The 16860-nt window shown below is 38.1% G+C and overlaps 1 pseudogene across 1 annotated transcript; it reads left to right on the forward strand.

The window, feature by feature from the left end:
• The first annotated feature begins 4710 nt into the window (after positions 1–4710).
• Positions 4711–13639, forward strand: LOC309641462 (protein transport protein Sec61 subunit alpha pseudogene; annotated as a pseudogene). The gene has a single exon. The product of its transcript is annotated as a protein transport protein Sec61 subunit alpha pseudogene (transcript).
• Positions 13640–16860: the final 3221 nt, after the last annotated feature.

Consider the following 16860-nt stretch of genomic DNA (forward strand, 5'->3'; position numbering starts at 1 on the left):
AGCAATACTCATATCAGATAAAATAGACTTTAAGATAAAGACTGTTACAAGAGATAAGGAAGGAAACTACATAATGATCAAGGGATCAATCCAAGAAGAAGATACAACAATTATAATTACATATGCACCCAACATAGGAGCACCTCAATACATAAGACAACTGCTAACAGCTATAAAAGAGGAAATCGACAGTAACACAATAATAGTGGGGGACTTTAACACCTCACTTACACCAATGGACAGATCATCCAAAATGAAAATAAACAAGGAAACAGAAGCTTTAAATGACACAATAGACCATATAGATTAATTTGATATTTATAGGACATTCCATCCAAAACCAGCAGATTACACTTCTCAAGTGTGCACGGAACATTCTTCAGGATAGATCACATCTTGGGTCACAAATCAAGCCTCAGTAAATTTAAGAAAACTGAAATCATATCAAGCATCTTTTCTGACCACAACGCTATGAGATTAGAAATGAATTACAGGGAAAAAAACGTAAAAAACACAAACACACGGGGGCTAAACAATACGTTACTAAATAACAAAGAGATCACTGAAGAAATCAAAGAGGAAATCAAAAAATACCTAGAGACAAATGACAATGAAAACACGATGATCCAAAACCTATGGGATGCAGCAAAAGCAGTTCTAAGAGGGAAGTTTATAGCTATACAAGCCTACCTCAAGAAACAAGAAAAATCTCAAATAAACAATCTAACCTTACACCTAAAGGAACTAGAGAAAGAAGAACAAACAAAACCCAAAGTTAGCAGAAGGAAAGAAATCATAAAGATCAGAGCAGAAATAAACAAAATAGAAACAAAGAAAACAATAGCACAGATCAATAAAACTAAAAGCTGGTTCTTTGAGAAGATAAACCAAATTGACAAACCATTAGCCAAACTCATCAAGAAAAAGAGGGAGAGGACTCTAATCAATAAAATTAAAAATGAAATACGAGGAGTTACAACAGACACTGCAGAAATACAAAGCATCCTAAGAGACTACTACAAGCAACTCTATGCCAATAAAATGGACAACTTGGAAGAAACGGAAAAATTTTTAGAAAGGTATAACCTTCCAAGACTGAACCAGAAAGAAATAGAAAATATGAACAGACCAATCACAAGTACTGAAATTGAAACTGTGATTAGAAATCTTCCAACAAACAAAAATCCAGGACCAGATGGCTTCACAGGTGAATTCTATCAAACATTTAGAGAAGAGCTAACACCCATCCTTCTCAAACTCTTCCAAAAAATTGTAGAGGAAGGAACACTCCCAAACTCATTCTATGAGGCCACCATCACCCTGATACCAAAACCAGACAAAGACACTACAAAAAAAGAAAATTACAGACCAATATCACTGATGAATATAGATGCAAAAATCCTCAATAAAATACTAGCAAACAGAATCCAACAACACATTAAAAGGATCATACACCATGATCAAGTGGGGTTTATCCCAGGGATCTAAGGATTCTTCAATATACACAAATCAATCAATGTGATAAACCATGTTAACAAACTGAAGAATAAAAACCATATGATCATCTCAATAGATGCAGAAAAAGCTTTTGACAAAATTCAACACCCATTTATGATAAAAACTCTCCAGAAAGTGGGCATAGAGGGAACCTACCTCAACATAATAAAGGTCATATACGACAAACCGGCAGCAAACATCATTCTCAATGGTGAAAAACTGAAAGCATTTCCTCTAAGATCAGGAACGAGACAAGGATGCCCATTCTCACCACTATTATTCAACATAGTTTTGGAAGTCCCAACCACGGTAATCAGAGAAGAAAAAGAAATAACAGGAATTCAAATTGGAAAAGAAGTAAAACTGTCACTGTTTGCAGATGACATGATACTATACATAGAGAATCCTAAAAATGCCACCAGAAAACTACTAGAGCTAATCAATGAATTTGGTAAAGTTGCAGGATAAAAAATTAATGCACAAAAATCTCTTGCCTTCCTATACACTAATGATGAAAAATCTGAAAGAATAATTATGGAAACACTCCCATTTACCATTGCAACAAAAAGAATAAAATACCTAGGAATAAACCTACCTAGGGAAACAAAAGACCTGTATGCAGAAAACTATAAGACACTGATGAAAGAAATTAAAAATGATACCAACAGATGGAGAGATATATCATGTTCTTGGATTGGGAGAATCAATATTGTGAAAATGACTATACTGCCCAAAGCAATCTACAGATTCAATGCAATCCCTATCAAATTACCAATGGCATTTTTTACAGAGCTAGAACAAATCATCTTAAAATTTGTATGGAGACACAAAAGACCCCAAATAGCCAAAGCAGTCTTGAGGGAAGAAAACGGAGCTGGAGGAATCAGACTCCCTGACTTCAGACTATACTACAAAGCTACAGTAATCAAGACAATATGGTACTGGCACCAAAACAGAAACATAGATCAATGGAACAAGATAGAAAGCCCAGAGATAAACCCATGCACCTATGGTCAACTAATCTATGACAAAGAAGGCAAGGATATACAATGGAGAAAAGACAGTCTCTTCAATAAGTGGTGGTGGGAAAACTGGACAGCTACATGTAAAAGAATGAAATTAGAACACTCCCTAACACCATACACAAAAATAAACTCAAAATGGGTTCAAGACCTAAATGTAAGACCGGACACTGTAAAACTCTTAGAGGAAAACATAGGAAGAACACTCTTTGACATAAATCAGAGCAAGATCTTTTTTGATCCACCTCCTAGAGTAATGGAAATAAAAACAAAAATAAACAAATGGGACCTAATGAAACTTCAAAGCTTTTGCACAGCAAAGGAAACCATAAACAAGACGAAAAGACAACCCTCAAAATGGGAGAAAGTGTTCGCAAATGAATCAACGGACAAAGGATTAATCTCCAAAATATATAAACAGCTCATGCAGCTCAATATAAAGAAACAAACAACCCAATCCAAAAATGGGCAGAAGAACTAAATAGACATTTCTCCAACGAAGACATACAGATGGCCCAGAAGCACATGAAAAGCTGCTCAACATCGCTAATTATCAGAGAAATGTAAATCAAAACTACAATGAGGTATCACCCCACACCAGTTAGAATGGGCATCATCAAAAAATCTACAAACAATAAATGCTGGAGAGGGTGTGGAGAAAAGGGAACCCTCTTGCACTGTTGATGGGAATGTAAATTGATACAGCCACTATGGAGAACAGTATGGAGGTTCCTTAAAAAACTAAAAATAGAATTACCATATGATCCAGCAATCCCACTATTGGGCATATACCCAGAGAAAACCATAATTCAAAAAGACACATTCACCCCAATGTTCACTGCAGCACTATTTACAATAGCCAGGTCATGGAAGCAACCTAAACGCCCATCGACAGACGAATGGATAAAGAAGATGTGGTACATATATACAATGGAATATTACTCAGCCATAAAAAGGAACAAAATTGGGTCATTTGTAGAGACGTGGATGGACCTAGACTGTCATACAGAGTGAAGTAAGTCAGAAAAAGAAAAACAAATATCGTATATTAACACATATATGTGGAATCTAGAAAAATGGTACAGATGAACAGGTTTGCAAGACAGAAATAGAGACAGATGTAGAGAACAAACGTACAGATACCAAGGGGGGAAAGTAGGGGGTGGTGGGGATGGTGGTGTGCTGAATTGTGCGATTGGGATTGACGTGTATACACTGATATGTATAAAATTGATGACTAATAAGAACCTGCAGTATAGACACATGAAAGAATGCTCAACATCATTAATCATTAGAGAAATGCAAATCAAAACTACAATGAGATATCATCTCACACCGGTCAGAATGGCCATCATCAAAAAATCTACAAACAATAAATGCTGGAGAGGGTGTGGAGAAAAGGGAACACTCTTGCACTGTTGGTGGGAATGTAAATTGATACAGCCACTATGGAGAACAGTATGGAGGTTCCTTAAAAAACGAAAAATAGAACTACCATACAACCCAGCAATCCCACTACTGGGCATATACCCTGAGAAAACCATAACTCAAAAAGAGTCATGTACCAAAATGTTCATTGCAGCTCTATTTACAATAGCCAGGACATGGAAGCAACCTAAGTGTCCATCATTGGATGAATGGATAAAGAAGATGTGGCACATATATACAATGGAATATTACTCAGCCATAAAAAGAAATGAAATGGAGGTATTTGTAGTGAGGTGGATGGACCTAGAGTCTGTCATACAGAGTGAAGTAAGTCAGAAAGAGAAAAACAAATACAGTATGCTAACACATATATATGGAATCTAAGAAAAAAAAAAAAGGTCATGAAGAACCTAGTGGCAAGATGGGAATAAAGACACAAACCTACTAAAGAATGGACTTGAGGATATGGGGAGGGGGAGGGGTGAGATGTGACAGGGTGAGACAGTGGCATGGACATATATACACTACCAAATGTAAAATACATAGCTAGTGGGAAGCAGCCACATAGCACAGGGAGATCAGCTCGGTGCTTTGTGACCGCCTGGGGGGGTGGGATGGGGAGGTGGGAGGGAGGGAGATGCGGGAGGGAGGAGATATGGGAACGTGTGTATATGTGTAGCTGATTCACTTTGTTATAAAGCAGAAACTAACACACCATTGTGAAGCAATTATACTTCAATAAAGATGTTTAAAAAAAAAAAAAGAACCTGCAGTATAAACAAACAAACAAACAAACAAAAAAAACAACTAATACTAAACTTTCTTTGCTTTATTTGTATGGAAATATGTTAATATAAATGTTTCAGACACATGAAATTTCTAAAAATCTTATATGTTCTGGTATAATGTTATAAGTCATAATTCTAGTTATTACTTTAAAATATATATCTCAGAAATAACTAAATTTCCTTGTCAATTGCATTATTATGAACTTTCATCAAATCTTTAACCGTGGTCATTTTTAAGTCTTTTGTCATTTACAGACAGTTCTGGGTGTACTCTGATACTTTTGCAAAAATGTTCCTATAAAAGGGTTTCATCTTCAAGGAATTCATGGAAAAGACTCTGACAAATACAGGTTTCTGGTAACTGACTATACTGCTGAACTGAATGAATAAGCATTTTCAGAACTCTAATGGAAAACTGATGAATTCATAAAAGTGCTAACAAAAGATCAAGATGAAAAAAAATTAATTACATGGGACTGAGTGAACTGATGAGGATGATTATAATATTTGTGACTTTCTGTTTGAATAAAAAAAAAATCCCACAAGGACTCAGAGGCAAAAAATATACAAATCAATTTTCACTGCAAAGTAAAGGAGCTGTTACAGTGGAGGATTACTGGACTGAAGGTCAATATTATGACATAGTATGAGTGTGCTTCGTGTTTGGTAATTGCAATCATTGTTGCTTTTGTTGTGGTCATCCATTTACAATGCTTGGTGTCAGTTTATTTAACTCTTGTAAAAATAAAATACAGTGTGTGTGAAAAAAAAATTAAAAAGCAGAGGTGGGATGGGACCGGCACCCCTGAGGGGGGATGGGGGAGGGGAAATGTTCCCATGCTCAGAGGTGCCCATTCATGGAGATGGGACAGTGGGGACGAAGAGGGACCTTCAGGGGATTGGGGGATCGGGGGGGAACACTTCTCCCCCGCCTGCTCAGGCCCCAGCAAGCCTGCTGGGGTCCCGGGCCTGAACCCCCACCCACCTGAGGCCCCCTCCGGCTATGCTGGTCCTGGGCCTGAGCTCCCCCCCAAGCCTCTTCTGAGTGCGTGGGTCCTGGGCCTCAGTTCTGCCCCAGCTGGGGCCTCCTTTGGCTGCTTGGGTCCTGGCAGACCTGAGTACCGCCCCCAACAAGGCCTCCGTGGGTTGTGCGGGTCCCAGCGGCCTGAGCACAGCCCCCCCACAAAGCCTCCATGGGCCACAAAGGTCCTGACAGACCGTGCACTGTCCCAACAAAGCCTCTTCCAGACGAGGGGGTCCCAGGCCTGAGCCCCACCCCCACCAAAGCCTCCTCTGGCCACGTGCGTACAGGCAGCCCAAGTGCTGCCCCTGACAGGGCCTCCTCTGGCTGCGCCAGCCCCTGTGGGAGAGGAACACATACAGAGGTGGGGCTGACACAGTGGGTCCAGAGACCTACCTAGAGGTCTTGGAGGCCTACTGGGGAGGTGGGAGTACACTGTAGCTCACCATCAGGGCAAGGACACTGACAGAGAAGGCACCAGGGAATTTTTATTGTTTTATTTTTTTAAATTTTTTATCTTATTTTTTTATCTTTTATTTTTGTTTTAAAAAATTTTTTTATTTTCTTTATTTTATTTTTAATTTTTTGTTGTTGTTGTGGTTCTGCTTTGTTTTGTGGTTGTTTCATTTTTATTGTTATTTTTTCTAATATATTTTTTTATTTTTCTAATTTTATTTTATTTTTTATCCTTTGTTATTGTTCTGCTCTTTTCTTTTTGTTGATTTTTTTTTTTTTTTTACCACACTGCACAGCTTGCGGGATGTTGGTTCTCAGGCCAGGAGTCAGGCCTGAGTTCCTGTTGTGCAAGTGCCAAGTCCAAGCTGCTGGACTAACAAAGAACTGCAGGTCCCAGGGAATATTACTTGGTGTGAGGTCTCCTGGAGGTCCTCATCTCAGCACCAAGAGCCGGCCCCACCCAACTGCCTGCAAACTCCAGTGCTGGACACCTCAGGCCAAACAACTACCAGGACAGGAACACAGCCCCACCCATCAAAAAAAATGAGATAACAAAAAAATGTTACAGACGAGGAACAAGGTAAAAATGTATAAGACCAAATAAACGAAGAGGAAATAGGCAACCTACCTGAAAAAGAATTCAGAGTAATGATAGTAAAGATGATCCAAAATCTCAGAAAGAGAATGGAGGCACAGATCAAGAAAATACGAGAAATGTTTAACAAGGACCTAGAAGAACTAAAGAACAAACAAAGAGTGATGAATAACACAATAACCGAAATGAAAAATACACTACAGGAATCAATAGCAGAAAAACTGAGACAGAAGAACGAATAAGTGAGCTGGAAGATAGAGTGGCGGAAATAACTGCTGAGAAGCCGAATAAAGAAAAAAGAATGAAGGGACTTCCCTGGTGGCATAGTGGTTAAGAATCTGCCTGCCAATGCACGGGACACGGGTTCGATCCCTGGTCTGGGAAGATCCCACATGCCATGGAGCAACAAAGCCCATGTGCCACAACTACTGAGCCTGTGCTCTAGAGCCCACGAGCCACAATTACTGAGCTCACACTCCACAACTACTGAAGCCCGCATACCCTAGAGACCATGCACCACAACTACTGAGCCCACGTGCCGCAACTACTGAAGCCCACACACTAGGTCCCACGTGCCGCAACTACTGAGCCCGCATGCTGCAACTACTGAAGCCTGTGCGCATAGAGCCTGTGCTCCACAACGAGAGAAGCCACCACAATGAGAAGCACATGCACTGCAATGAAGAGTAGCCCTTGCTCGCCGCAACTAGAGAAAGCCCACATGCAGCAATGAAGACCCAACGCAGCCAAAAATAAATAAATTAAAAACTAAAGAAATAAAGAAAAAAGAATGAAAAGAAATGAGGACAGTCTCAGAGACCTCTGGGACAACATTAAATGCACCAACATTCAAATTATAGGGGTCCCAGAAGAAGAAGTGAAAAAGAAAGGGTCTGAGAGAGTATTCAAAGAGATTATAGTTGAAAACTTCCCTAACATGGGAAAATAAATAGCAACCCAAGTCCAGGAAGCACAGAGAGTCCCATACACGATAAACCTAAGGAGAAACATGCCAAGACACATATTAATCAAACTAACAAAAGTTAAATTCAAAGAAAAAAAATATTAAAAGCATCAAGGGAAAAGCAAAAAATAACATACAAGGGAATCCCCATAAGGTTATCAGCTGATTTTTCAGCAGAAACTGCAGGCCAGAAAGGAGTGTCAGGATGTATTTAAAGTAATGAAATGGAAAAACCTACAACCAAGATTACTCTACCGAGCAAGGATCTCATTCAGATTCAATGGAGAAATCAAAATCTTTACAGACAAGCAAACTCTTAGAGAATTCAGCACCACCAAACCAGCTTTACAACAAATGCTAAAGGAATTTCTGTAGGCGGGAAACACAAGAGAAGAAAAAGACCTACGAAAACAAACCCAAAGCAATAAAGAAAATGGTAATAGGAACATACATATTGATAATTACCTTAAATGTATATGGATTAAATGCTCCAACCAAAAGACACCGATTGGCTGAATGGATACAAAAACAAGACCTGTATATATGCTGTCTATAAGAGACCCACTTCAGACCTAGAGACACATACAGACTGAAAGTGAGGGGATGGAAAAAGATATTCCATGCAAATGGAAATCAAAAGAAAGCTGGAGTAGTAATACTCATAACAGATAAACTAGACTTTAAAATAAAGACTGTTACAAGAGACAAGGAAGGACACTACATAAGGATCAAGGGATCAATCAAAGAAGAAGACAGAACAATTATAAATATTTATGCACCCAATATTGGAGCACCTCAATACATACAGCACATGCTAACAGCCATAAAAGGGGTAATTGACAGTAACACAATAAAAGTGGGGGACTTTAACACCCCACTTACACCAATGGGCAGATCATCCAAACAGAAAATAAATAAGGAAACACAAGCTTTAAATGACACATTAGACCAGATAGACTTAATTGATATTTATAGGACATTCCATCCAAAAGCAGCAGAATACACTTACTTCTCAAGTGCACACAGAACATTCTCCAGGATAGATCACATCTTGGGTCACAAATCAAGCTTCAGTAAATTTAAGAAAATTGATATCGTATCAAGCATCTTTTCCCACCACAACACTATGAAATTAGAAATCAATTACAGGAAAAAAAACTGTAAAAAATGCAAACACATGGAGGCTAAACAATACGCTACTAAATAACCAAGAGATCACTGAAGAAATCAAAGAGGAAATCAGAAAATACATAGAGCATCCAGAGTGGGTGCTGAGGCTTCCCCAAGGTCGCTGGGCCCACCTGGGTTGCCCTAGCTGCCGCCATGGGAATCAAATTTTTAGAAGTTATCAAACCTTTCTGTGCAGTTCTACCAGATATTCAGAAATCTGAAAAGAAAATGCAGTTTAGAGAGAAGGTACTATGGACTCCTATAACTCTCTTCAACTTCTTAGTATGTTGTCAGATACCACTATTTGGAATCATGTCATCAGATTCTGCAGATCCTTTCTACTGGATGGGAATTATTCTTACATCCAACAGAGGAACTTTAATGCAATTGGGTATCTCCCCAATTGTAACATCTGGTTTGATTTTGCAGTTGTTAGCTGGAGCCAAAATCATTGAAGTTGGAGATACATCCAAAGTTAGAGCCCTATTCAATGGAGCCCAGAAACATGAGCATCAATAAAATTAAAGACCCTTTTCCAAATTTGAAAAAAAAAAAAAAAAGAAACAAATGACAATGAAAACATGATGACCCAAAACCTATGGGATGCAGAAAAAGCAGTCCTAAGAGGGGAGTTTATAGCAATTCAATCCTACCTCAAGAAACAAGAAAAATCTCAAATAAACAACCTAACCTTACACCTAAAGGAACTAGAGAAGGAACAGAAAAACCCAAAGTTAGTAAAAGGAAAGAAATCATAATAACCAGGGCAGATCTAAAGGAAATAGAAATGAAGGAAATAATAACAAAAATCAGTGAAACCAAAAGCTGGTTATTTGAGAAGATAAACAAAATTGATAAACCTTTAGCCAGACTCATCAAGAAAAAAAGGGGGGGAAAAGAAGGAGAGGATTCAAATCACTAAAATTAGAAATGAAAAAGGAGAAATTACAACTGACACTGCAGAAATACAAAGGATCATAAGAGACTACTATAAGCAACTATATGCCAATAAAATGGACAATCTAGAAGAAATGGTCAAACTCTTAGAAAGGTACAACATTCCAAGACTGAACCAGGAAGAAACAGAAAATATAAACAGACTAAATCACAAGTAATGAAATTGAAACTGCAATTAAAATCTTCCAACAAACAAAAATCCAGGACCAGATGGCTTCACAGGCGACTTCTATCAAACACTTAGAGAAGAGCTGACACCCATCCTTCTCAAACTCTTCCAAAAAATTGCAGAGGAAGGAACACCCACAAGCTCATTCTATGAGGCCACCATCACCCTGATACCAAAACCAGACAAAGATACTACAAAGAAAGAAAATTACAGACATATATCACTGATGAACATAGACGCAAAAGTCCTCAACAAAATACTAGCCAACAGAATCCAACAGCACATTAAAAGGTTCATATACCATGATCAAGTGGGATTTAACTGAGGGATGCAAGGATTCTTCAATATATGTGAATCAATCAGTGTGATACACCATATTAACAAATTAAAGAATAAAAACCATACGATCATCTCAATAGATGCAGAAAAAGCTTTTGACAAAATTCAACACCCATTTATGAGAAAACCTCTTCAGAAAGTGGGCATAGAGGTCATGCCCTACCTCAACATAATAAAGGCCATATATGACAAACCCACAGCAAACATCATTCTCAATGGTGAAAAACTGAAAGCATTTCCTCTAAGATGAGGAACAAGACAAGGCTGTCCACTGTCACCACTATTATTCAATAGAGTTTTGAAAGTCCTATCCATGGCAGTCAGAGAAGAAAAAGAAGTAAAAGTAATCCAAATTGGAAAAGCAGTAAAACTGTCACTGTTTGCAGATGACATGATACTATACACAGAAAATCCTAAAGATGCCACCAGAAAACTACTAGAGCTAATCAATGAATTTGGTACAGTTGCAGGATAAAAAATTAATGCACAGGAATCTCTTGCATTCCTATACCCTAACAATGAAAAATCAGAAAGAGAAATTAAGGAAACAATCCCATTTACCACTGCAACAAAAAGAGTAAATTACCTAGGAATAAACCTACCTAAGGAGGTAAAAGACCTGTACTCAGAAAACTATAAGACACCAACGAAAGGAATCGAAGATGACACAAACAGATGGAGAGATATACCATGTTCTTGGATTGGAAGAATTAATATTGTGAAAATGACTATACTACCCAAAGCAATCTACAGATTCAATGCAATCCCTATCAAATTACCAATGGCATTTTTCACAGAATTAGAACAAAAAATTTTACAATTTGTATGGAAACACAAAAGACCCTGAATAGCCAAAGCAATATTGAGAAAGAAAAATGGAGCTGGAGGAATCAGGCTCCCTGACTTCAGACTATACTACAAAGCTATAGTAATCAAGACAGTATGGTACTGGCACAAAAACAGAAATATAGATCAATGGAACAGGATAGAAAGCCTAGAGATAAACCCACACACCTATGGTCACCTAATCCATGATAAAGGAGGCAAGAATATACAGTGGAGAAAAGAGAGTCTTTCAATAAGTGGTGCTGGGAAAACTGGACAGCTACATGTAAAAGAATGAAATTAGAACACTTCCTAACACCATACACAAAAATAAACTCAAGATGGATTAAAGACCTAAATGTAAGACTGCACACTATAAAACTCTTAGAGGAAAACATAGGCAGAACACTCTATGACATAAATCAAAGCAAGATCCTTTTTGACCCAGCTCCTAGAGAAATGGAAATAAACACCAAAGATAAATAAATGGGACCTAATCAAACTTTTGCACAGCAAAGTAAACCATAAACGAGACAAAAAGACAACCCTCAGAATGGGAGAAAATATTTGCAAATGAAGCAACTGACAAGGGATTATTCTCCAAAATATACAAACAGCTCATGCAGTTCAATATCAAAAAAACAAGCAACCCAATCAAAAATGGGCAGAAGACTTAGATAGACATTTCTCCAAAGAAGACATATAGATGGCCTAGAGCCACATGAAAAGCTGCTCAACATCATTAATTATTAGAGAAATGTAGATCAAAACTACAATGAGCACAAAAACAGAAACATAGGGCTTCTCTGGTGGCGCAGTGGTTGAGACTCTGCCTGCCAATGCAGGGGACACAGGTTCGAGCCCAGGTCTGGGAAGATCCCACATGCCATGGAGCAACTGGGCCCGTGAGCCACAATTACTGAGCCTGCGCATCTGGAGCCTGTGCTCCGCGACAAGAGAGGCCACGATAGTGAGAGGCCTGCACACTGCAATGAAGAGTGGCCCCCGCTTGCCACAACTAGAGAAAGCTCTCGCACAGAAACGAAGACCCAACACAGCCATAAAAATAAATAAAAATAAAAATTAAAAAAAAAAAAAACAGAAACATAGATCAGTGGAACAGGATAGAAAGCCCAGAGATAAACCCACGCACATATGGTCACCTTATCTTTGATAAAGGAGGCAAGCATATACAGTGGAGAAAAGACAGCCTCTTCAATAAGTGGTGCTGGGAAAACTGGACAGGCACATGTAAAAGTATGAAATCAGAACACTCCCTAACACCATACACAAAAATAAACTCAAAATGGATTAAAGACCTAAATGTAAGGCTAGACACTATCAAACTCTTAGAGGAAAACATAGGCAGAACACTCTATGACATAAATCAAAGCAAGATCCTTTTTGACCCAGCTCCTAGAGAAATGGAAATAAAAACCAAAATAAACAAATGGGACCTAATGAAACTTAAAAGCTTTTGTACAGCAAAGGAAACCATAAACAAGACCAAAAGACAACCCTCAGAATGGGAGAAAATATTTGCAAATGAAGCAACTGACAAAGGATTAATCTCCAAGATTTACAAGCAGCTCATGCAGCTCAATAACAAAAAAACAAACAACCCAATCCAAAAATGGGTCAAAGACCTAAATAGACATTTCTCCAAAGAAGATATACAGATTGCCAACAGACACATGAAAGAATGCTCAATATCATTAATCATTAGAGAAATGCAAATCAAAACTACAATGAGATATCATCTCACACCAGTCAGAATGGCCATCATCAAAAAATCTAGAAACAATAAATGCTGGAGAGGGTGTGGAGAAAAGGGAACCCTCTTGCACTGTTGGTGGGAATGTAAATTGATACAGCCACTATGGAGAACAGTATGGAGGTTCCTTAAAAAACTAAAAATAGAACTACCATACAACCCAACAATCCCACTACTGGGCATATACCCTGAGAAAACCGTGATTCAAAAAGACACATGCACCCGAATGTTCATTGCAGCACTATTTACAATAGCCAGGTCATGGAAGCAACCTAAATGCCCATCAACAGACGAATGGATAAAGAAGAGGTGGTACATATATACAATGGAATATTACTCAGCCATAAAAAGGAACGAAACTGAGTCATTTGTTGAGACGTGGATGGATCTAGAGACTGTCATACAGAGTGAAGTAAGTCAGAAAGAGAAAAACAAATATTGTATATTAATGCATGTATGTGGAACCTAGAAAAATGGTACAGATGAGCCGGTTTGCAGGGCAGAAGTTGAGACACAGATGTAGAGAATGGACATATGGACACCAAGGGGGGAAAACTGCGGTGGGGTGGAGATGGTGGTGTGCTGAATTGGGCGATTGGGATTGACATGTATACCCTGATGTGTATAAAATTGATGCCTAATAAGAACCTGCAGTATAAAAAAACAAACAAACAAAACAACTAATACTAAACTTTCATTGGGTTATTTGTATGGAAATATGTTAACATAAATGTTTCAGACATTACATGAAATTTCTAAAAATCTTATATGTTCTGGTATAATGTTATAAGTAATAATCCTAGTTATTACTTTAAAATGTATATCTCAGAAATAACTGATTTTCTTGTCAACTGCATTATTATGAACTTTCATCAAATCTTTAACTGTGGTCATTTTTAAGTCTTTTGTCATTTACAAACAGTTCTGGGTGTACTCTGATGCTTTTGCAAATATGTTCCTATAAAAGGGTTTCATCTTCAAGAAATTCATGGAAAAGACTCTGACAAGTACAGGTTTCTGGTAACTGACTGTACTGCTGAACTGAATGAATAAGCATTTTCAGAACTCTAATGAAAAACTGATGAACTCATAAAAGTGCTAAAAAAAGATCAAGATGAAAAAAAACATTAATTACATGGGACTGAGTGAACTGATGAGGACGAGTATAACTTTTGTGACTTTCTGTCTGAATTAAAAAAAAAAATCCCACAAGGTCTCAGAGGCAAAGAATATACAAATCAATTTTCACTGCAAAGTAAAGGAGCTGTTACAGTGGAGGATTACTGGACTGAATGTCAATATTATGACATAGTATGAGTGTGTTTCATGTTTGGTAATTGCAATCATTGTTGCTTTTGTTGTGGTCATCCATGTACAATGCTTGGTGTCAGTCTATTTATCTCTTGTAAAAATAAAATACAGTGTGTGTGTGTGAAAAAAAAAAAAAAGAATCAATATTGTGAAAATGACTATACTACCCAAAGCAATTTACAGATTCAGTGCAATCCCTATCAAATTACCAATGGCATTTTTTACAGAACTAGAACAAAAAATCTTCAAATTTGTATGGAGAAACAAAAGACCCCAAATAGCCAAAGCAGTCTTGAGGGAAGAAAACGGAGCTGGAGGAATCAGACCCCCTGACTTCAGACTATACTACAAAGCTACAGTAATCAAGACAATATGGTACTGGCACAAAAACAGAAATATGGATCAATGGAACAGGATAGAAAGCCCAGAGATAAACCCAGCACCTATGGTCAACTAATCTATGACAAAGGAGGCAAGGATATACAATGGAGAGAAGACAGTCTCTTCAATAAGTGGTGCTGGGAAAACTGGACAGCTACATGTAAAAGAATGAAATTAGAACACTCCCTAACACCATACATAAAAATAAACTCAAAATGGATTAGAGACCTAAATGTAAGACCAGACACTATAAAACTCTTAGAGGAAAACATAGGAAGAGCACTCTTTGACGTAAATCACAGCAGGATCTTTTTTGATCTACCTCCTAGAGTAATGGAAATAAAAACAAAAATAAGCAAATGGGACCTAATGAAACTTAAAACTTTTACAAAGCAAAGGAAACTACAAACAAGACAAAAAGACAACCCTCAGAATGGGAAAAAAATATTTGCAAATGAATCAACGGACAAAGGATTAATCTCCAAAATATATATACAGCTCATGAAGCTCAATATTGAAAAAACGAACAACCCAATCCAAAAACGGGCAGAAGACCTAAACAGACATTGCTCCAAAGAAGACATACAGATGGCCAAGAAGCACATGAAAAGCTGCTCAACATCACTAATTATTAGAGAAATGCAAATCAAAACTACAATGAGGTATCACCTCACACCAGTTAGAATGGGCATCATCAAAAAATCTACAAGCAACAAATGCTGGAGAGGGTGTGGAGAAAAGGGAACCCTCTTGCACTGTTTGTGGGAATGTAAATTGATACAGCCACTATGGAGAACAGTACGGAGGTTCCTTAAAAAACTAAAAACAGAATTACTGTATGACCCAGCAATCCCACTACTGGGCATATACCCAGAGAAAACTGTAATTCAAAAAGACACATGCACCCCAGTGTTCATTGCAGCACTATTTACAATATCCTGGTCATGGAATCAACCTGAATGCCCATCAACAGATGAATGGATAAAGAAGATGTGGCACATATATACAATGGAATATTACTCAGCCATAAAAAGGAACAAAATTGGGTCATTTGTAGAGACATGGATGGAGCTAGAGACTGTCATACAGAGTGAAGTAAGTCAGAAAGAGAAAAACAAATATCACATATTAATGCATATATGTGGAACCTAGAAAAATGGTACAGATGAACTGGTTTGCAGGGCAGAAATTGAGACACAGATGTAGAGAACAAACGTATGGACACCAAGGGGGGAAAGCTGGGGGGTGTAGGGGGGTGGTGTAATGAATTGGGAGATTGGGATTGAAAAAAAAAAAAAAAAAGAGTCATGTACCAAAATGTTCATTGCAGCTCTATTTACAATAGCCAGGACATGGAAGCAACCTAAGTGTCCATCATCGGATGAATGGATAAAGAAGATGTGGCACATATATACAATGGAATATTACTCAGCCATAAAAAGAAATGAAATGGAGGCATTTGTAGTGAGGTGGATGGACCTAGAGTCTGTCATACAGAGTGAAGTAAGTCAGAAAGAGAAAAACAAATACAGTATGCTAACACATATATATGGAATCTAAGGGGGAAAAAAAAAAAGGTCATGAAGAACCTAGTGGCAATACGGGAATAAAGACACAGACCTACTAGAGAATGGACTTGAGGATATGGGGAGGGGGAGGGGTAAGATGTGACAGGGTGAGACAGTGGCATGGACATATATACACTACCAAATGTAAAATAGATAGCTAGTGGGAAGCAGCCGCATAGCACAGGGAGATCAGCTCGGTGCTTTGTGACCACCTAGAGGGGTGGGATAGGGAGGGTGGGAGGGAGGGAGATGCAAGAGGGAAGAGATATGGGAACATATGTATATGTATAACTGATTCACTTTGTTATAAAGCAGAAACTAACACACCATTGTAAAGCAATTATACTCCAATAAAGATGTTAAAACAAAAAACAAAAAAAAACCTACAATGAGGTATCACCTCACACCAGTCAGAATGGCCATCATCAAAAAAGCTACAAACAATAAATGCTGGAGAAAAGGGAACCTTTTTGCACTGTTGGTGGGAATGTAAATTGATACAGCCACTATGGAGAACAGTATGGAGATTCCTTAAAAAACTAAAAATAGAACTACCATATGACCCAGCAATCCCACTACTGGGCATATAACTTGA

The sequence above is a fragment of the Balaenoptera physalus genome, assembly GCF_965194825.1.
Source record: "Balaenoptera physalus genome assembly, chromosome: 13".
NCBI lineage: Eukaryota > Metazoa > Chordata > Mammalia > Artiodactyla > Balaenopteridae > Balaenoptera > Balaenoptera physalus.